Here is a 24,307-nt window from a genome sequence, read left to right on the forward strand (position 1 = left end):
CACAATGGTGTGAGCAAGGTCTCAAGAACTGCGATTTGTCCTCACTGTTCATGGGTTCAAGTGCTGTTGAAGCCTATGATGTAAGAATGTTGCAGTTGATGCATGATAAGAGTGTATTCAAGGTCCCGTTGGACCAGGGCAGTTTTGACAATAGGCAGAGTAAGGCTACTATCAAGGCTGTATTCATGGCGATGAAAGATACAATCTACTTGATTACAAAAAAATGACGTCCTCCAGCACTTCTCAGCACTAGAGAGAGTGCTTTTTGAGAAAACTCCTAGAGTTTTCTGCGGGTCTTTCAGTTTTCCCTGGGCGAACAGTGTTCCAAGTGGATGGTGCTGGACTGCCCTACTAGACACCTTACTCAAACTCGCAAGTTTCCAAGTCAATTGTAACATCACTGCTGGACGTTTTGGGCAGCATGTGCCTGTAACAAGGCTGATAGCACAAGGCGATGATATTCTTTTTTGTTGTCATAATGTAAGAGTTATCTATTGTATCATCGACACTTACAGTAAGATTGGATATGACATACACCCGGAAAAAACCTACATATTGCATACCTGAGCTGAGTTCCTTTGAAAATCTTATGAGGTTGGAAGTCTGTGTTGTTATAGAGCCAGGGGTATACTTAACATTATTGGAAATATTCAGAAAATGTACGTCCATAATGTTTCATGTTTTTTATTGAACAAATTTAATCAATGTCGTTGATTTAATTATTAACATTTGATAATCAACTTTTTGAAACATTACTACTCACATAACTGTTATAATAGGTTATGTAAGTTAAGTAGTTATTATAATTTCTCAACTATTTATCATTAACAAATTTATTTTCCAGCATGAATGCAATCTGTCCATCATCAGAAATTTGATAATGTCGATTTTCCACCAAAACTGAAGTCCTGGGCCACATAAGCTGGTTATTCCACACGATGCACACTGGTATGCTGGCGACACATCTGGGGTGGTATGGGGGAATTTTTTGCCTAACAACGTGGCATATAATTGGGGGTGGGGACCTAGGAGCGTTTACAAGATCTGGGGAGAGGAGGCCTTTGTGTCAACTGGCCTCAAAATGGTGGCTGCGCAAGTGTTGGATGCCACAACCATCATTGACGGGCTGACCTTGTTGACCCGGAATAACATCAACCCCGTTCTCATGACAAAGACTTCATGGTTATACTTTGTCAGAGGCCTACCAGCTTTAAACTTGCATGGGGGAGTAAAAGGACTGACTGCTGCACCCAGTGTGGTAAGCTCAGACCAATCAAGGCCATCTATCAACAACAATCAAATGGCAGAAGATCACATGACACTGGCACAGGCAGAATGTGTTGCATCGAGTGTAGATGCTCCACCCATGATAGGGTCATCCACGAATAATTAATTGACGAAAACTGGACCTGAAATATGTTCTTACTAGCCGAGGAGAAAGTACTACATGAGGTGAAGAACAAGGAGTGTATTTGCAGACAGACAAGAACATATGCATCACAACATCTACCATTTCTACAAAACATCAGGCATTTCAACTCAATCAATGTGTCCTGCGCTATACCCAATGACAGATTCATATAGGATGCATTCAACATCTTCTACTATACTGCAAAAAGTATCTCCTTCCAGCTGGAAAGAGATAGCAGTGCTATTGAGCTTTTGTTGCAGTAAATTGAGGGCATACTTCAAGAAAATCACTGGACAGTTGAAGCATGGAGAGTCCTTTATACACTAAACGTGGCGTGACTTTTGTTATTGGGAGTCCTTTCTAGGCTTTCATCCTCCGGTAGGGCTCAATAACTTGCTAAGAGAGGTGCAAGTATGGCTGGGAATGACAATCAATTTGGGTGAGACCATTGGTATGAATAACTACACTTGTATGATTCATTCTGAGTGCTGTCAGCAAGATTGAGTGTAGTAAATGAATGAAGGAGTCAAAGGTGTCCATCTGTCCAATGAGAAAGCCATCACCAATCTAATAAGGCCAGACCATGAAGAGATGCATATCATGGAGAAGAGTGAAGCCGGGAAATCTTGACCAGTTGTAAAGTGTGGTAACAGTGTTAATTGATTGATGGCATACCTGTCGCAATGGTGCGAGCAAGGTCTCAAGAACTGCGATTTGTCCTCACTGTTCATGGGTTCAAGTGCTGTTGAAGCGTATGATGTAAGAATGTTGCAGTTGATGCATGATAAGAGTGTATTCAAGGTCCCGTTGGACCAGGGCAGTTTTGACAATAGGCAGAGTAAGGCTACTATCAAGGCTGTATTCATGGCGATGAAACTAAATATGGAGATCTTGTACCCCAACCTCACATTTCAGGACACTACTACAGCAACTGAAGTACCAGAAAATGTACGTCCATAATGTTTTATGTTTCTTATTAGACAAATTTAATCAATGTCGTTAATTTGATTATTAACATTTGATAATCAACTTTATTGAAACATTACTACTCACATAACTGTTATAATAGGTTATGTAAGTTAAGTAGTTATTATAATTTCTCAACTATTTATCATAAACAAATTTATTTTCCAGCATGAATGCAATCTATCCATCATCAGAAATTTGATAATGTCGATTTTTCACCAAAACTGAAGTCTTGGGCCACATAAGCTGGGTATTCCACACGATGCACACTGGTATGCTGGCGACACAACTGGAGTGGTCTGGGGGGAATTTTTTGCCAAACAACAAAGCATATAATTGTGGGTGGGGGCCTAGGAGCGTTTACAAGATCTGGGAAGAGGAGGCCTTTGTGTCAACTGGCCTAAAAATGGTGGCTGCACAAGTGTTAGAGGCCACGACCATCATTGATGGGCTGACCTTGTTGACCCGGAATAACGTCAACCCCGTTCTCATGACAAAGACTTCATGGTTATACCGTGTCAGAGGCCTACCAGCTTTAAACTTGCATGGGGGAGTAAAAGGACTGACTGCTGCACCCAGTGTGGTAAGCTCAGACCAATCAAGGCCATCTATCAACAACAATCAAATGGCAGAAGATCACATGACACTGGCACAGGCAGAATGTGTTGCATCGAGTGTAGATGCTCCACCCATGATAGGGTCATCCACGAATAATTAATTGACGAAAACTGGACCTGAAATATGTTCTTACTAGCCGAGGAGAAAGTACTACATGAGGTGAAGAACAAGGAGTGTATTTGCAGACAGACAAGAACATATGCATCACAACATCTACCATTTCTACAAAACATCAGGCATTTCAACTCAATCAATGTGTCCTGCGCTATACCCAATGACAGATTCATATAGGATGCATTCAACATCTTCTACTATACTGCAAAAAGTATCTCCTTCCAGCTGGAAAGAGATAGCAGTGCTATTGAGCTTTTGTTGCAGTAAATTGAGGGCATACTTCAAGAAAATCACTGGACAGTTGAAGCATGGAGAGTCCTTTATACACTAAACGTGGCGTGACTTTTGTTATTGGGAGTCCTTTCTAGGCTTTCATCCTCCGGTAGGGCTCAATAACTTGCTAAGAGAGGTGCAAGTATGGCTGGGAATGACAATCAATTTGGGTGAGACCATTGGTATGAATAACTACACTTGTATGATTCATTCTGAGTGCTGTCAGCAAGATTGAGTGTAGTAAATGAATGAAGGAGTCAAAGGTGTCCATCTGTCCAATGAGAAAGCCATCACCAATCTAATAAGGCCAGACCATGAAGAGATGCATATCATGGAGAAGAGTGAAGCCGGGAAATCTTGACCAGTTGTAAAGTGTGGTAACAGTGTTGATTGATTGATGGCTTACCTTTCACAATGGTGTGAGCAAGGTCTCAAGAACTGCGATTTGTCCTCACTGTTCATGGGTTCAAGTGCTGTTGAAGCGTATGATGTAAGAATGTTGCAGTTGATGCATGATAAGAGTGTATTCAAGGTCCCGTTGGACCAGGGCAGTTTTGACAATAGGCAGAGTAAGGCTACTATCAAGGCTGTATTCATGGCGATGAAAGATACAATCTACTCAATTACAAAAAAATGACGTCCTCCAGCACTTCTCAGCACCAATAAATTAACACCAATATTAATCTAGCTCTGGAATAGAGGTCTTCGTATTGTAAGGAGTGTAGATATCCATATAAAACAACTTTAATAATTTCCATTACCTAAATAAAACTATCAGGTATTGAATGAATATGATATGAGTAACAATGATTGCTAAAATTAGCTTAGGATGGAATTCCAGACAGAATCTTCAAGGATATCCCGAGAGGTTTCTGACTTAACTATGAAGATGACAAATCTTGTAAACTACCTATAATAGAGTTGATGCATCTTTCTAGTCACAGCCTGACTTCAATTATTCGAAAGACTGTTACTTGAATACCACAAGTCCAAAATTGCTGTAATTCCAGTTAGTAACTGTTAAAATATTGGAACAATAGCTCCAGATAAAATTGTAGTCACTTTAGAAGTTTTTTTGTACTATCAAGTATTTCAAGATTATGGAAAAAATATACCAATGAATCAATCAACTTCCAAAATAATTGAGTTATATCTATACAAAATAATAAACTAATACCCTGTAAGCTTATTAACAGAAGTGTTGTGGGTTCAATCAAATTGATTTCACCCCGTTTTATCATTTTTATCAAGAGTAAGTGTAAAGTATCATATACTGTACATTGTATCATTTTCACTTTATTAATACTAATAAAAATCTATTCATTCATCATTTCTGATGCTTTTGAGTATTTATTTATTCAAAATTATTTAATTTTGAGAAAAAAAATCCTAAGTGAAAAAAAGAAAATGGTAGCTATAAGGATAACCGCTGAGTTTTGGTTACTTCAAATACGACATTTGTAGTCTCCTATCATCCAGGAACAATACCCTAGAATGTTCGACACTACTTCTGAAATACTCTGTATAATAGTCTTCGTAGTATCATCCGTAGATGTACGGCGATGCGTCGATGTTTAAAAACATCGATGTTTACTGTTCAATGTTTTTCACTTATTGATGTTAAGGTGAAAAAAACATCGATGTTCAAAACATCAATGTTTTGTCATTCAATACCCATCCCTAGTTTACACCGGAGTTGGCAACCAATGATTGCCGACATTTATCAGCAATTTTGAGTTGCAAGCATTAAAACAACTGCAACTCGCATTGCCAACCGTAGTTAGAGACTGATTTTGCGAGTTGGCAACCGAAATTTGGTTTTCCAACTGGAGTTGGTAAAGATCAAAGGCGGTTGCCAACCCCGGTCGGCAATGCGAGTTGCAGCGCTAACTTGAGCTACAACTTGAGTCTGCAACTACCCTGCTACCCCTCCCACCTGTTGGCTCCACGTGGTCACACTGCATCAGTTCCTCAGTTCAAGCAGGCTAGTCGTCGTGAGCTGTTGTGTTTTGTGTATGGTTGTTGTTTGTGCTAGTGCAATGGACAATCTTTCAAGTGAAGTGGAGTGGAAAAATGATCAGGTCATTACTTTGATAGAGTTGTTTAGAGAGAAGCCTGTCTTGTGGAGCCACACCCTTTCAGATTTTAAAAACAAAAATTTAAAAAATTATGCTTGGAATGGAACTTCCCAGGGAATAAAAGTAAACAAAAATAGATAAAGCACTAAAATAGATATCACACTTTTGGAAACTTTGAAAAAATACCTGAGACTAGTAAAAGAGTCGCCACTTGCCAAAAAGCGCAATGTAATAGCCAATCTTTCTCACACTGGAATTGAGTCGCCACTTGCCAAAAAGCGCAATGTAATAGCCAATCTTTCTCACACTGGAAATCCTGCAGTTAGTATCCTGTTTACTAATTATGTGTCCAATACCAACAATTAAACTTTCAAAATCGTCACTTGACATTCTTAAAAAGTTTTTTACACTGCCATCGCATCTCAATTCTCCCGTCAAAGGATCTGTATCATCTCGATTCAAATCATTTAAAAGATCGCTGCCGCTATACTTTGCTCTTGCCTGCAATGAGAGTCGAACCCAGTATCTTCTCGGTTTTTTACATTTTGACAAAATAACACATGCTGCCGCAGCAAGAACAACCTCTTCAGCAGTCGACATTCTACATACTGTCTGATTTTCTACATACTGTTGCAAGTTGCAAGTTGCAGACCTAAAAACAAACTATGTGCCCAGGTTGCAAGTACAAGTTGCAGACTTCCATCGGCAACAAGCATCTGCAATCGAAGTTGGCAATTTTTTGTTGCCAACTCCGGTGTAAACGTGGCTTAAGAGTGTATTCAAGGACCTGTTGGACCAGGGCAGTTTTGACAATAGGCAGAGTAAGGCTAATATCAAGGCTGTATTCATGGCGATGGAAGATACTATCTACTTGATTACAGAAGATGACAACTTCCTCCAGCACTTCTCAGCACTAGAGAGAGTGCTTTTTGAGAAAACCCCCTAGAGTTTTCTGCGGGTCTTTCAGTTTTCCCTGGGCGAACGGTGTTCCAAGTAGATGGTGCTGGACTGCCCTACTAGACACCTTACTCAACCTTGCAAGTTTCCAAGTCATTTGTAACATCGCTGCTGAATGTTTTGGGCGGCATGTGCCTGTAACAAGTCTGATAGCACAACGCGATGATATTCTCACCTGAGGAATGGATAAGCAAAGGGATGTGGATGTGTGGGAAGGCTGGCACTGGCAGAGCAGGATGCGCCACTATTGGGGGCAAGATTGAGCGTAGTAAATGAATGAAGGCAGTCAAAGGTCCGATGAGGGAGCCATCATCAATCTAATAAGGCCAGACCATGAAGAGATGCATATCATGGAGAAGAGTGAAGCCGGGAAATCTCTACCAGTTGTAAAGTGCGGTAACAGTGTTAATCGATTGATGGCATACCTGTCGCAATGGTGCGAGCAAGGTCTCAAGAACTGCGATTTGTCCTTACTGTTCATGGGTTCAAGTGCCATTGAAGCCTACAATGTAAGAATGTTGCAGTTGATGCATGATAAGAGTGTATTCAAGGTCCCGTTGGACCAGGGCTGTTTTGACAATAGGCAGAGTAAGGCTACTATCAAGGCTGAATTCATGGCTATGGAAGATAATATCTACTTGATTACTGATCAGCTGTTACTTAGAAACCAATAATCCTTTCTCAAGGAACTTTAGCGAATTTTTTCAGAGTTGAGACCTGTTCCAAAATATGTTTTTATTGCAAACCCACTGTAAAATCTGACAAAGCATTTATTGGAACAGTTCCACTTGTTACTCGTTCCGCTACTACGTAGACATCATGTCGTCATTTTGTCCATCCGCGCTGACCAGTGACGTCACAGTCAGTTCTACGACACTGCTTTAGTCAAGTTGGTTTTCTATCCTTTTATTCGTATTTTTTCGTCGGATTATTTGCCATTGCAATTTTAATATTTGTGCTATTCGATTTTTTTGGAATTTAATCTTGTTTTTAGGCATCTTACTTTCTAGATATTTGCCACTTTTTCACCAAACGTCTGTAAACGTTTTACCTACGTTTCAAACACATCCGGCATCTTCCTTCTTTCATCGAGCATTGTAGCGTCTTTTTGTCTCTTGCAATGGTTCCTAGTCGATAGTGCATTTATGCTGTCGGTCTAAACCTTTTATCCATTTTTATCGGACCTATGAAACGTTTTTAAAAGTGAGTTATTCTTCAAATTAATTTGTTTGTTCTATTCTTCAATTGTGATTCAATTATTCATCGATTGCTTCGCATATTTACTCTGATAAACCTTTGATAAACTTGTCAAAAATTGCAACCTCGTGTCGGCGTTCATCGCTATTTATTTGATCTACAGAACGTTTTTAAAGTGTGAATTACTTCTGCAAATTAATTCATTTATTCTATTCTTCAATTGTGATTCAATTATTCATCGATTTCTTCACTCATTTACTCTGATAAACTTTATCAAAATTGCAACCTCGTGTGGGCGTTTTTTCCCTATTCATCGGATCTACGGAACGTTTTTAAAAGTGAATTATTCTTTCAAATTAATTCATTTATTCTATTCTTCAATTGTGATTCAATTATTCATCGATTTCTTCACTCATTTACTCTGATAAACTTTATCAAAATTGCAACCTCGTGTGGGCATTTTTTCGCTATTCATCGGATCTACGGAACGTTTTTAAAAGTGAATTATTCTTTCAAATTAATTCATTTATTCTATTCTTCAATTGTGATTCAATTATTCATCGATTGCTTCGCATATTACTCTGATAAACTTTGTCAAAAATTACAACCTCGTGTGGGCTTCAATTGCCATTCTTCTACAATTGGCTTCACCTCGTGAAACTCAAACTTTCAAGTTCATCATCTCTACCGTTTGGAAATCAATCTAAAAATTCCACAACTTGAAGGTCGGATTATTCGTTTGGAATTCTACTTGCTCCTGTTCTCATTTCCACTGGGGGATTTGCCTGCTGTGATGGACGCTTCCATGCTTGTCATCGCATGGCCAGATCACATCATCGCTTGCTGATGTCCTGTTCCTGTGGGTATTGCGGAGTCATTGCCTGTCTGCCTGGCTGCATCTCCTCTTCAAAATTTTATTCAGGTTACGTAAATCGTTCTATTCAATTTTCATTTACGTATGTATCATAATTGATTTATTAATGTCTATCTTGACATTCAATTCACTGAGGCCACCGACGCCTATTAATTCATTGGATTTGACAGCTACCCTTGGCTTTACAAGTGATTCACTAAGGCCACCGATGCCTATTAATTCATTGTATTTAACAGCTACCTTTGGCTTTACAAGTGATTTTCTGAGGCCACTGACGCCTATATAATTGTATTCAATAGTAGCAACTATTTCATTGGATTTGACAGCTACCCTTGGCTTTACAAGTGATTTTCTGAGGCCACTGATGCCTATATAATTGTATTCAATAGTAGCATTTATTTCATTGGATTTGACAGCTACCCTTGGCTTTACAAGTGATTTTCTAAGGCCAGTGACGCCTATTAATTTTTGTTGATGTCTATCTTGACATTCAAATCACTGAAGGCCTATGCCGCATATATTTTTATGTATTCTACTTGTTGAGCACTATTTACAGCTCATTGTCATTTGTTATTATTCCTTTGTACTATTGATGTCTATCTTGACATTCAAATCACTGAAGGCCTATGCCGCATATATTTTTATGTATTCTACTTGTTGAGCACTATTTACAGCTCATTGTCATTTGTTATTATTCCTTTGTACTATTGATGTCTATCTTGACATTCAAATCACTGAGGCCACTGACACCTATTAATTGCTCAATTGATATCTACTTGACCTTTAATTTACTGAAGGCCTATGCCGCCTATATTTTAATGTACTCTATTTGTTGAGCACTATCTGCAGCTCATTGTCATTTATTATTATTCCTTTTGTAAATCATTGTCATTTATTATTATTCCTCTTATAAATCATTAAGATTGAACCTTACAGCAATAACTTTCATTATAGCACTCAATTTATATTCATTTCAGGTATCATTAATATTACCTTTTCGATTATTGTCAGACTTCAATGGTCATTAATGTCATTGACCTAATCTCATTTAAATTTTGTATTTCTCTAACGTTTTATCATGTTGTAATTATCCAAGATATTTGACTCAATCTACTTACAATTGTTTTTGTATGTGGCCATCTGCCTATTATTATTTTATTGATTCCAAGATATTTGACTCAATCTACTTACAATTGTTTTTGTATGTGGCCATCTGCCTATTATTATTTTATTGATCCCAAGACATTTGACTCAATCTACTTACAATTGTTTTTTTGTATGTGGCCATCTGCCTATTATTATCTTATTATTATTAAATCTTATGTTTTTGATTCATTTAGTCTTTTATTGGCGTACTTACCACACTTCAAGCTATCAGTATTTTTATGCACAGAATTCAAAGATTTATTTGTAGGTATTTATACCAACTATCATTCACAGTCCACTGCCCTGACCTTGGATTCTGTCATAAAAATTTGTCCTCCGGGCTGGATTTCTTGATCCATGATCCAGTGTTTACCTAGGATAATTGTTAATTGGGGACCAATTGGAAAAAAATTGGTCCTCCTGCCCGTCATCTTTGTCCCAGTTTACCTAGGATAATTGTTAATTTTTATTACCCATTTCTTGGTCCATTGAACCTTAGGGTTTCAGTGACGGTGTGCCTAATAGTCTAGCTTGACGCCAATGATTAGGTCCCACTCTAGAGTATATTTTATTCCATTGTACCTTTGTATGTTTATATTGTTTAATATTAAGCATTCACACACTTGTTTCAAATTTTCAGTACTGGCTGCAACTCAAAGCACGCTGCGACGTGTATGCACCAGCTATCAACTATCTTGTACCCTGAGAGACTGAACCGCACTGAACTGGTCACAGACGGCTATTGCGCATTGAGAAAACAACACACGGCAAACTACACCACCTTGCGAGCTTGCTACTTGACTCGCCGCACAGCAAGCTTGATACAACTTGCCTCAAACGCACAGGCGTGCCTCTCTGCGTACTGGACCAGCGCCCAAAGTTGCTTGTTGGCGCAGCAATCGCATTGCTACAGTGCAGCATCGTTTCGTTCACTCAGGTTTTTCTGTTAGTTTTTAAGCATGTCTGATCATGAGGAAGATTCACTTCCTGAGCCTTCTGCTCTTTTCAATACAAGAGACAATTTGCACCACGAAATAGATTGGTTCATAACCAGCTATAGATTGGTTCATAACCAGCTATAGCGATTATGTTGTGGACACTGAAGCCACTTATTATCAATTGTTGACTGTCAAAAACGAACTAGGTTCACTTAGAATTAAGTATGATAAGATTCATGAACAGTTATGGAATGCAGAGTTGCAAACACAAGATATTTCAACTCATTTTGAAATACTTAATAAGTTTATCTCCATTACCTCTAAGGCAAACGCTGCATTAACTGCTTTTGGAAGCAGACAACGCAACAATGAGGCCACTGCTGGTGCTTCCCAGCGGCCAACATCTCAAAACTCACATTTGGCAAATTTTCAGTTGCCTCAGATTCCGCTTCCACGCTTCAATGGGGAGCTTTCAAAATGGCAAGCATTCTCAAGTGCTTTTACCAATATTATTGGTAATCAAGATAATATTAATGATTCATTGAAATTTTTCTATCTTCGTCAATCACTCAGTGGTGAAGCTCTCGCTAGAGTGGAACACATTGAAGCTGACGAAAATGGTTTTCAGCTTGCATGGAACCTCTTAAGGGAGAGGTATGACAATAAGAGATTAATTGCTGCCAGGCACGTCACGGCAATTGAATCTCCGCCTACCATAAAGCGTAACTGTCCGCAATCATTACGGGCATTCATTGACTTTTGCAAGTCCCACATTACCGCGCTCGAAGCGCTTCAACTTGGAGTCCAAATCAAGGACTTATTGTACATGCACAAAATGTTGTTGCAGTTGGATACTGCTACCGTTCGAGAATGGGAAAAGAGTGTTGGTATACACGACATTCCCACCATTGATAAATTTTGGAATTTTTTGGAATCACAATGCAAAATCATGGAAGCTGTTGCTTCAAGCTCAGCTAACCATCATCAAGGAAATGTACAGCAAAGTACATCCAACTCGGTTGGTGCTCATAGCAAGCCGAAGTTCAATCAAAATCAATCGAATGTTCAAGCTAGGATGCAGGTTACTACCTCTTCTATGTCACCTTGTAGTTTTTGTAATTCTGTTGGTCATTTTCCAAATCGTTGTAATGAATTATTGAAGTTGCAGGTTACTGATCGTTGGAATGCTGTCCGTGACAAAAGGTTATGTTATAATTGCCTCAAGCCTTTCGCACCCAATCATGTTTGTTCAGACAAATCGTGTACACTTTGTGGCAAGAGTCACCACACTGTTCTTCATAGGTCGTATCCTCAATCACGGGACACTCAGCCTACTTCTAAGGATAAGGTAACTTCAAATGTTATTCATTCTCAATCTTTTGCTCCCTCCAAGGGTAAGAACGCTGTTTTGAATTCCGTCATGGTTCAGAATGCGGAAACAACTAAGCAAGCTGTTTCTCATGCAGAACAGCCTCAGAAGAACTCTCATGTCACAATGAGCTCCACTTCGTCTCTGTGTTTGCAACAGCAACCAACTGTCGCCTTGTTACCTACTGCTGAAGTTTTGGTTCAATCTTCTAGTGGGGGATTTATTAAAGCAACCGCGCTTTTAGATTCTTGCTCTGATTGTAATTTGATGTCAACTAGGTTGGCTGAAAAATTGTCACTTGTTACTTTGTATTCTGACACTTTGATTCATAGTGTAGGTGAGAATAAGACCAAATCATCTGTTTCTCATTCAGTTTGCTTGTCTTCAGCTGAACGTTTGTGGTCAGTCGAAGAAAATTGTATTGTAGTTGATACCATATCATCCAATGTTCCTAGTGTGAAAATCGATCTTTCCAAAATTTCAATTCCTGTTGAACTCAAATTAGCGGATCCATTGTTTGATCAGCCTAAGCCTGTAGATCTGTTACTTGGTGCTGGCATATTTGCATCTGTTCTTCAGCCTGGTAAATTATATCTAGCTCAAAACGCTCCCATCCTTCAGAAAACCAGTCTAGGTTGGGTCATATTTGGTTCTTGTAAAACCATTTGTCCTATTGCAGCACCTCGTTCGTGCCTCCCTGCTTCGCCTGTGGCCACTCCCCATAAGGTCATGTCGAATTTTCTAACTTCAAATGATGTCTCTCATCAGTTAGAGAAATCAGTTCAGGTATCAGTTCAGGAAATCAGTTCTCAATCAGTTCAGGTATTAGCTACTACTTCTTCTTGTAATGATGTTATCTCAGGCATAATTAATAGTTGCTCCACTTATCACAAAATTGTTCGTACAACAGCGTATGTTCTACAGTTCATTCATAATTGTAGGAAACAAAATTCAGTCACTCCGCGCTTTGGTCAATTAGCTATCTCTGAAATTTCAGAAGCTGAAAATTGTATCTTCAAATCCATTCAAGAAGAGGCCTTCTCTGCTGAACTTAAAGCATTGCGTCAAAATCAGGAGCTATTGCCTAATAGTTCTATTAAAGCCTTGTCACCATTTCATTCAGATTCTCTGCTCAGAGTTGGTGGACGTTTGCAGAATGCAAATGCTTCATTTGATTATAAACATCAAATATTGTTGCCTAGCAATCACAAATTCACTCATGCATTGATTATTGCTCACCATCGTCGCCTAAGTCATGCTGGTGTGCAGGCCACCATGGCCAGTGTAAGACAACGATTTTGGTTTCCTTCCACCCATCACACCATCAAAAGTGTATTGCGGCATTGCATAATGTGTTTTCGCTTTTCGGCTCTTCGTTCTGAGCAAATCATGGGTAGTTTACCAGCGGCCCGCGTTCAGGCTAATGTTCACTTTCATAATTGTGGTTTGGATTATGCCGGTCCTATTTCTATTCGTGTAGGCGGCCCCAAATCTCATACTTTTTCTCCACCACTCTTCAGAAAAAAGACCCACTCCTCATCCACTCTTCAGAAAAAAGGCAAATGGCTAAACGATTGTGAAAATTTGAAGGTCGGTACGGTTGTCATCTTGAAGGATCCTGGTTCCGCGCAGTCCACTTGGAAGCTGGCGCGCATTACTGAAGTTCATCCCGGTAAGGATGACAAGGTTCGAGTTGTCACTGTTCTCACTCCCTCTGGCACTTTTAAGATAGCTATTTCGAGTTTAGCACCTCTTCCCATTGATGAGGATTCTAGTTAATCCCCTTGCTCTTATGGTTCATGTTGTATTTTTAGGTTTCATTGTTTTTTCCCCTGGTTCTCACATGAGGCCCAGTTTTCAATTTCCAATTGCCTTGCCAGATTTTACATATTTCTTACTTTTTCTTATTGTGCCATACCCCCTTATGGCACAAGGGGCCCAGTTAATGTAAAATCTGACAAAGCATTTATTGGAACGGTTCCACTTGTTACTCGTTCCGCTACTACGTAGACATCATGTCGTCATTTTGTCCGTCCGTGCTGACCAGTGACGTCACAGTCGGTTCTACGACACTGCTTTAGTCAAGTTGGTTTTCTATCCTTTTATTCGTATTTTTTCGTCGGATTATTTGCTGTTGCAATTTAAATATTTGTGCTATTCGATTTTTTGGAATTTAATCTTGTCTTTAGGCATCTTACTTTCTAGATATTTGCCACTTTTTCACCAAACGTCTGTAAACGTTTTACCTACATTTCAAACACATCTGGCATCTTCCTTCTTTCATCGAGCATTGTAGCATCTTTTTGTCTTTTGCAATGGTTCCTAGTCGATAGTGCATTTACGCTGTCGGTCTAAACCTTTTATCCATTTTCATCGGACCTACGAAACGTTTTTAAAAGTGAGTTATTCTTCAAATTAATTCGTTTGTTCTATTCTTCAATTGTGATTCAATTATTCATCGATTGCTTTGCATATTTACTCTGATAAACCTTTGATAAACTTGTCAAAAATTGCAACCTCATGTTGGCGTTCATCGCTATTTATTTGATCTACAGAACGTTTTTAAAGTGTGAATTACTTCTGCAAATTAATTCATTTATTCTATTCTTCAATTGTGATTCAATTATTCATCGTTTTCTTCACTCATTTACTCTGATAAACTTTATCAAAATTGCAACCTCGTGTGGGCATTTTTTTGCTATTCATCGGATCTACGGAACGCTTTTAAAAGTGAATTATTCTTTTAAATTAATTCATTTATTCTATTCTTCAATTGTGATTCAATTATTCATCGATTGCTTCGCATATTACTCTGATAAACTTTGTCAAAAATTACAACCTCGTGTGGGCTTCAATTGCCATTCTTCTACAATTGGCTTCACCTCGTGAAACTCAAACTTTCAAGTTCATCATCTCTACCGTTTGGAAATCAATCTAAAAATTCCACAACTTGAAGGTCGGATTATTCGTTTGGAATTCTACTTGCTCCTGTTCTCATTTCCACTGGGGGATTTGCCTGCTGTGATGGGCGCTTCCATGCTTGTCATCGCATGGCCAGATCACATCATCGCTTGCTGATGTCCTGTTCCTGTGGGTATTGCGGAGTCATTGCCTGTCTGCCTGGCTGCATCTCCTCTTCAAAATTTTATTCAGGTTACATAAATCATTCTATTCAATTTTCATTTACGTATGTATCATAATTGATTTATTAATGTCTATCTTGACATTCAATTCACTGAGGCCACCGACGCCTATTAATTCATTGGATTTGACAGCTACCCTTGGCTTTACAAGTGATTCACTAAGGCCACCGACGCCTATTAATTCATTGGATTTGACAGCTACCCTTGGCTTTACAAGTGATTTTCTGAGGCCACTGATGCCTATATAATTGTATTCAATAGTAGCATTTATTTCATTGGATTTGACAGCTACCCTTGGCTTTACAAGTGATTTTCTAAGGCCAGTGATGCCTATTAATTTTTGTTGATGTCTATCTTGACATTCAAATCACTGAAGGCCTATGCCGCATATATTTTTATGTATTCTACTTGTTGAGCACTATTTACAGCTCATTGTCATTTGTTATTATTCCTTTGTACTATTGATGTCTATCTTGACATTCAAATCACTGAAGGCCTATGCCACATATATTTTTATGTATTCTACTTGTTGAGCACTATTTACAGCTCATTGTCATTTGTTATTATTCCTTTGTACTATTGATGTCTATCTTGACATTCAAATCACTGAGGCCACTGACGCCTATTAATTGCTCAATTGATATCTACTTGACCTTTAATTTACTGAAGGCCTATGCCGCCTATATTTTAATGTACTCTATTTGTTGAGCACTATCTGCAGCTCATTGTCATTTATTATTATTCCTTTTGTAAATCATTGTCATTTATTATTATTCCTCTTATAAATCATTAAGATTGAACCTTACAGCAATAACTTTCATTATAGCACTCAATTTATATTCATTTCAGGTATCATTAATATTACCTTTTCGATTATTGTCAGACTTCAATGGTCATTAATGTCATTGACCTAATCTCATTTAAATTTTGTATTTCTCTAACGTTTTATCATGTTGTAATTATCCCAAGATATTTGACTCAATCTACTTACAATTGTTTTTGTATGTGGCCATCTGCCTATTATTATTTTATTGATCCCAAGATATTTGACTCAATCTACTTACAATTGTTTTTGTATGTGGCCATCTGCCTATTATTATTTTATTGATCCCAAGACATTTGACTCAATCTACTTACAATTGTTTTTTTGTATGTGGCCATCTGCCTATTATTATCTTATTATTATTAAATCTTATGTTTTTGATTCATTTAGTCTTTTATTGGCGTACTTACCACACTTCAAGCTATCAGTATTTTTATGCACAGAATTCAAAGATTTATTTGTAGGTATTTATACCAACTATCATTCACAGTCCACTGCCCTGACCTTGGATTCTGTCACCCACTATACTCCTTACTTAATCAAATCATTATAGCCATTTTCGAGATCAGTCTGAAATACATACATATCCACAAACACACATATTCAAACATGAATTGCTTGCTTAGTATTATCGACTTCAATGATTATGATATCATTATTTTAATGAGAGCTTATTTCACATAATAATAACAGATGGCATAAAAAGCAAAAATGTCAAACATAATTGAAATTGAAACAGTAGGTAACATCAAAATATCTATCTTCATCTGATCTAATGTAAAAAAATTATAGTAAGATTCACATCAATGAGTCAGCATTGTTTGAATGGGGAGCATTGATGCTATTTATGAGGAATACTGACAGTTTCAAGTGAATATCAACAAACTGTTATGCATATTCTCCAATATTTTATCGAAAACTATTATAAAAAAAAAAAAAAAACTTCTATTATCTTTGGTAAAACAATCAATTCATGGGAAAATCGCCTTATTTCTATAAAAGATATTTTTACATTAGGAAAAGCAGCAACAGCTATTTGGCCGTTTGAATAAATAACCCCTTTCTTTCGCCAGTTAAATTTTGGCCGAATTTCCTCATTCTTTGCACACAGATTCCACAATGGACACTTCTGAAGTCCCTCCTTCTTAACACTTATAGGGAAACATTGTTCATTTGGACCAATTGGGAATTTTACATCCTTGTGTTGGCTAAACTGTGTAACCTTGAGACTTGAGGCTCCCAATAGCTTCCCCCCACCTCAAAACCTCTCCATATCGCACAAAATATTTCAGTTCAAGGTTGATTTGTGCTCGGACAGTATCTATTTGTAATTTTGCAGTCAGTCAGTTTTACCATATGTTCCCCCTCCCGTCAGCTTGTTGTCGGTCAGAAATGCCATATGTTTCTCTTTGTGTTGTTGAGTACTTTTCTTGTATGTAGATTGTATATAGACTTGTATAAAGATCATCTCTTTCTTGTGTATTTTGAAATAGTGTATCTACTGTATATAGACTGTGAATAGTTTAGTGTTTTTTATCATATTTTTCCATAAAAAATGGATGGTGCAGGAACAAGACAGACTTATTCAACTCAAGATCCTGACTTTGGTGACAAAATTCGCAGCCTATTAGAGAGTGAAAATGTTGAGGATGATGGTTCATATGAAGATATAGACTTCAATGACTCCGATAATGACCCTGATTTTGTAATAGATGATAGACAGTATGAAGACTCTTCTTCAAGTTCAAGTGATGAAGGTGAGATTGACGATCAAGTGATGGAAATTGACAATCAAGAAGATGGAAATGAAATCCTAAATGCTGTAGGTGAGATTGACGATCAAGTGATGGAAAATGACAATCAAGAAGATGGAAATGAAATCCTAAATGCTGTAGGTGAGAATGCACCCCTTCAACCATATTTTATTGAGAGAAAGAAGAAAAGTGAATGTGGACCTCCTAATGCTTGGAAGAGTGAACCGCCTTCAAGGAATGTGAGAACAGCAGAGAGAAATATTATAAGAACACTTCCTGGTATTCAAGGGCCTGCAAAGGCATTGGGAAATAATCCTGAGAAGGAGGATGTATGGAGACTATTTTTTGATAATGATATCATTCAAACAGTAGTAATCAACACCAATGTCAAGTTAGCATGTATTCATGAAAAAATTCCTCTAGGTAAAAGATCTAATTATAGGGACACAGATAGTAAAGAAGTGAATGCTCTAATTGGTTTGTTGCTCTTAGCTTCAGTCTTGAAGTCGAACAATGAGAATATGAACTCTCTTTTCACTAAAGATGAATCCAGCCAACCAATATTCAGGGCTACTATGTCTGAAAAACGTTACAAAAATCTAATAGCCTGTTTACAATTTGATGAAGCTCATACCCGAAATGCTAGAAAAGTGGATAACAAAGCAGCTGCAATTTCAGAGATTTTTGAAAAGGTCATTTCGAACAGTCAGGCTGTTGTAACTGTTGATGAGATGCTTGTCCCCTTCCGAGGTAGATGTGGGTTCAAGGTCTATATGCCAAAGAAGCCAAAGAAGTACAGAATAAAAGTGTTGTGTATTGCTGATGCTAAAACGTCCTATTTGTATAATGTGTACATTTACACAGGAAAAGGGAGCGATGGAGTTGGTCTAACAGAAAAAGAAAAAGAGCTCAGTATTCCTACTCAGTCTCTCATATGCCTGAGTAAGAAAATAAAGGGAAGCAACCGAAATATAACAGCTGATAATTGGTTCTCATCAATTGAAGCTGTAGACGAAATGAGAAAGATGAAGCTCACTTATGTTGGTACAATGAGAAAGGATAAAAGGTGTATTCCAACAGAGTTTCTTTCAAGCAATTCACGAGCGGTACAAACAAAAATTTATGGTTTCAGAAAGGAAGCAACCCTTCGTTCCTTCGTACCAAAGAAGAATAGAGCTGTGTGCTTGATTTCCTCTATGCACAACACAATCGAGACAAACCATGTACAAAAAAAGTCAGAAATGATATGTTTCTATAACAGCACCAAAGCTGGTGTAGATCTCCTCGATATGAAATGTGCAGTCTTCAGTTCAAATCGGAAAACTAGGAGATGGCCTATTGCTGTATTCTATAGACTCATAAACATCTGCAGTGTGAATTCATTCATCGTATTTTTGAGCTACAAAGAAACTCCTATGATGGAGTGCTTCAATTTCATCAAGAGCCTTGGGGAGGATTTGATTGTTCCCCATCTGCGGAAGAGACTCACCATTGCTAACTTTCCATGAGACTTGAAGATGGACATCAATAAAATAATTGGTATCAATGCTCCTGCTGTTGAGGGTGTGCTAGAAGATCGTCTACCAAAGAGGAAAGCCTGTGAAAAGTGCCCACCTGGTAGTGACCTGAAAACCCAGCACAAATGCATAAAGTGCACTCTTGCAATCTGTGGAAAATGTCAGAGAAGGATTTGTACAGACTGTGCAATCAAATGAACAATACTTGCCTCTGAAAATTCAAATTATGTGAGTAATATTTTCATTCTCATAATATTTTTGAAAGCATAATAATCTTTTTTGCTGATTTCATTATTGAAATAATTATGTTTGAATGCTTAAATTATATATTTTTGAATTTGAAAAAGCCTTATTTCATTCTTCAAACATTATATTTACTCCAAATAACAATAACTTGACAGAATATAGGCACTAGAATAGAAACGGTCAAAATGACCGTATGATAGCCTTAGTGTTATGAAAAAGATGTTTCCCTATAGGTGTTAAAAATACCCTCCATATGGAGGGCTCAGAGAAAAAACGCACATAGTCCAAAATATTCAAAATTGAGATTTTCATTGCAATAGTTGGCTATCATGCTGTACTATTCCCATGCAAAATCATTCAGAGATATATTGAACATAGTCCCAGATATAAGCAAAAGAAGAAATAGCATACAGAGAAGTAAAGCACAAAGTCCATGGCTTCACATGTAATAACGAACAAGGTCCTCTCAGCTGTTCACAAGGCTATAGTACAGTAGTTGGTGTCTGTGTTCTTTGGTGCTTGGTAGATGTTTTTGAAAGGTTATTTATCTTTTGTTTCCATTTATTTTGTTGAAAAACAAGAGTGAGAGTACAGGTAGTGATGAAGGAACCCATGAAAAAAGTGGATGTTCTTCAAAAAAGCGATGAAAGTTTGGTTCTGTTCAGAATGCTGACAAAAGGCTTAGAAATACAACGTATGAAATGGGACCTGACTGCAAATGTAAGAGATTTAAATGCTTTGAAGTGGTTGATTCAACAGTGAGACATTTACTTATGAAAGAATTTAATGGTTTAGGAAATAGAGATGCACAAAATTCGTTTTTAGCTGGCTTGATTAGTGTTGATCCTATTGTAAGGAGACGGCCAAGACAGGACGAGGAGTCTGCAAAATTTAATGATTTTTCGTATACTTACAAAGTGAGGGTTGTAAAGAATGGTAAAATTGATGAAGTACATGTTTGCTTTGGAGCGTTCATGAGTCTATTTGGAGTAACTGCATGTCGACTTCATACAATCAAGCATGCTTTGGCAACTACAGGAATGCCTCCAGTGGATAAGAGGGGAAAGCATGCTGATAGGGGCAAAAGTAAATTACCACAACGTACATATGATGCTATAACTGATTTTTTTGGATCTCTTAAAGGTAGAAAGGCACACTACAGTTTGCATGATACTGATACTCATATCTGCCAGAGGAACTTAATGTCAAGAAACTTTTAGGTATGTTTTTAAGCAAAAATCCAGGCATTGAAATATCATATGAGAAATTCAGAGAGGTGTTCACTACCAAGTTCAATATATCTTTTGGCTATCCACGTACAGACACTTGTAGTAAATGTGATGAGCTAAAGGCAAAGGAAGATGGATACGGACTGCAAAAGAGAACTGTACCATAGAAGAGGAGAGACAAAAAATAGATAAAGATATTGCTGAGCTACATATTGAGATGAAATTTCACCTGAAGCGAGCAGAGTGGTTCTATCGCAATAAGAAAAATGCACATAGACAATAAAAAAAGAACAAGTGTTTTGAAGCAATACGATGGATTATGGTCGAAATCTGCCAGTACCAAATATAACAACCAACAATGTGTACTATAACAGACAGCTTTCGTTTTATTTGTTTAATATTCATCTCTTGGGTACTGGTCAGTCATATTTCTATACTTATGATCAGACAGTAGCAAGAAAAGGTGCAGATGATGTTACTTCAATGTTGAATAATTTTATAGAGAATGAACTAAGCCCTGAGGTGACTGAACTCCATATATTTTGTGATTCTTGCAGTGGGCAGAATAAGAACTTCACACTTCTGCAATATGTGCACTACATAACAGTCACAAAAAAACGTTGTATTCGTATTACAATGACATTTCCCATAAGAGGTCATTCCTACATGGAGACAGACAAGAACATGGGTCTTATCAACAGGAGATCATTGGCTGAAACACCTGAAGACTGGCGAGAAGTTATTCAGAATGCAAGAGTTAAACCAAGCCCATTCATTGTAATAGAATGCAAATCAGATATGTTTTTCAAGTGGACAGAGTTTCTGGATTCATGGTATTTGAAGAAGTTCCCAGCATCTACAAGGCCCATAGTACATCTTGAGGTAGAGGAGCAGCATTCGCAAACAATCAAGCACAAGGCATCATATACAGGACTATTCACAACAACTAGAATCACAGAGAGAATCTTGTCAGAGTATCGAAGGAAACCTACAAAGGAACAGTTGGAGAAAATGGCATTGGCTAAAATGAATGAGCCAGCTCTATTGTATCTTTGTCCATTGCCAGTGTCCCTACCAAAATACAAGGATCTACAAGCACTAAAGAAATTCTGCAGACCTGATGCACAGAATTTTTTGAGCAGCATTCAATCACTAGAAGAGAATGAAGCCATTGAGAAGAACATAAGTGATTATTAGAAGGTAACAGTAAAAGTTTATTTGAAGTAACTGAATCAGACAGTATTTTTCAATATAATGACATCATGAGCAAGATTGTATAATTTTTCTATTGAACAGCTCCAAATAAAATAATGATTTTTGAACATTGTTTCATGAATATTATCAGCTTTGATCATTAATACCTCCAATTTTCAGAGAAAAAATGAACAGAGTCCATTTAGCATATGTATTTCCAGAGGAAAAACAAACATGAAGCAGTCCATGTAGCATTTTATAAAAAAAAAAAAAATAGTATGAAGCCAAATCTTAAATGACAAAATTATTTTTCACAGCACACATTAAGAACATTACAAAGAATTTGAGAAAAATATAATAGTTTATTCAACTCTTACATTAACTTCAGTATACCAGATCAAACTTTATTATCATACTGAATTATCCAAATTTCATCAAAATTGATTAAGCAGTTTTTACGATCTGTTTGATACACAAACAAAATTAGTCATGATAGAATAGGATCAATAATTGATAAAAGCAACTCCCGTCATAAAAGATTGTTTTATGAAACATAAAAATTATCTAACTGCTCCCAGGAATAGCTCTGATTGAAGCAGCAGTTCCCAATGAATTTTTTTCTCGATAAATGTATTTTAATTACTGTAGTTCTTCAACTTGGTGCTAACCTTGCTGCTAAAGTGACAGATCTCAAATCTTGTTTAGAAACCATCCTCAACTTAATGCCAACCTGACAAAATTATAAATTTAGTTGTCAGTTAACAACTGTTTTGAAGAGTATGGACATCATAGTATGGACATTTCAATTATAATTAAGAGATTGGTAGAAGAATATACATGCTAAAAGACAAAATTTAAACCCCTAAAAACCATAATTGGCTGGTGGCTTAAACTCAAAATGAACCACATTATAACAAACGAGACTTCATACAGATTTAATCCAGTTTGAAATGAAATATGGTTTAAACTCTCACTGTGCAAACGGCCCTTGAAGTTGAAATATCGCCAAAAGATTTCTTAGTGAGCACCTAGGACTTATAAGGAAGCTATATTCCAAGTTTTGTTGCAATCCATCCAGTATTTTTCCAGAAATCGTGATCAGTGAGTGAGTGAGATAAGCATTTTATAAACATACAGGAAGATTGAATGGACTACAAAATCATATTGAATGTAGTTAACTGAATGATAATAAATGCCAATAAAACCTGTCACTAACCAATGATTGTTTGTCTTCTGTTCCAACTCAAAATGATAATGGTTCATTGAAAGATTCCAAAATTCACTTTGATGATGAAACAATGAAAGATCCAACAGTTCAGTTCCCAGACAACAATTTAATTATTGGTATGTATTTTACTTGAGTTACAATAAGATAATAGTATTTTTTTTACTTGGGTGACCTTGAGGTTAGGTTTGGTCGACTTGTGTGACCTTGAGGTTAGGTTTGGTCGAATTGGGTGACCTTGAGGTGAAGGCGGGTTCTGACACACTTGTGTGCCAGAACCCGCCTTTTGTTACTACTGAAGGCCGATGGTGTTCATTTTTGCTTGTATTTTGAGTAGAAATTAAATGTTATCGAATGTAGTTAACTGAATGATAATAAATGTCATGAAAACCTGTCACTAATCACATGGTTCTTTCTCTTCTGTTCCAGCTCAAAATAATGAAGGTTTGATGAAAGATTCAACTATTCACTCCAAAGATGCGACACCAGATGATTTGAGGATGCTTGATTCCCTCATGGATGCCACTGTGTCAAATGATGGTGTTTCATTACAAGTTCCAAATTCGGACATATAGGAAGACTAGAATATTCACATAAAAAGGAAGAATGAAGCCAGAGAAGAAAAAGCTTAAGACGAGGAAGGAAGTAGTCAAGACACAGCAGCTGTGTATGCAATGGATGTTCAAGCAGTATTGCTGTGCCCTTACCTCAAAGCTTCTGCACTCTACTACAGACTAAAAATGAAATTGCACCACTTTACACTGTACAATCTAAAAAAAGGGGAATGCTATTGCTATCTTTGGGATGAGACTGAGGGCGGTGTGAACGCTGATGAGTTTGCAACTATTTTAACCCTTTTTATTTCAAAAGGGTTTTATTTTTATTAAACTCTTCAAGAACAAACTGACCAAAGACCACAAATATTGGAGGGTGTACTTTTTGCGCAATGCACCGTTGGGCATCGGAGTACAGGCTTCTCCCCATTTTTCCTATTATATAATAGGGAACCAATCCTCCCGATAGACACCATAGGAAGGCTTAATGATGAATAAACAGATGAACAATCAGAAATCCTGAACGAAGAAAATTGGTTTCTAGATTACAAATTATTTCAAAATCATTTACAAAAAGTTATTAAATTAAAAAAGTAGTGGAAAACAGCATAAAAAAATATTATTAAAGAGCAAGGAATACAAAAAAAAATATTTTGATAAGAGACATGAAACTCGCAGCAG

The 24,307-nt window shown here is 37.3% G+C and overlaps 1 protein-coding gene across 2 annotated transcripts in view; it reads right to left on the minus strand.

The window, feature by feature from the left end:
• LOC111054026 (rab3 GTPase-activating protein catalytic subunit) overlaps positions 1-24,307 on the minus strand; it is a 280,846-nt gene that overhangs the window by 37,261 nt on the left and 219,278 nt on the right. The window contains exon 17 of one of the 2 annotated variants that reach the window (XM_039423431.1): positions 18,415-19,286. The exons of the other annotated variant lie outside the window; for it this stretch is intronic. The gene's annotated coding sequence lies outside the window, so the exon portion shown is untranslated. Of the gene's footprint in view, positions 1-18,414; positions 19,287-24,307 lie in introns of those variants that run through there. 2 annotated transcript variants of the gene reach the window in all.

The sequence above is a fragment of the Nilaparvata lugens genome, chromosome 3 (genome assembly GCF_014356525.2).
Source record: "Nilaparvata lugens isolate BPH chromosome 3, ASM1435652v1, whole genome shotgun sequence".
Taxonomy (NCBI): Eukaryota; Metazoa; Arthropoda; class Insecta; order Hemiptera; family Delphacidae; genus Nilaparvata; species Nilaparvata lugens.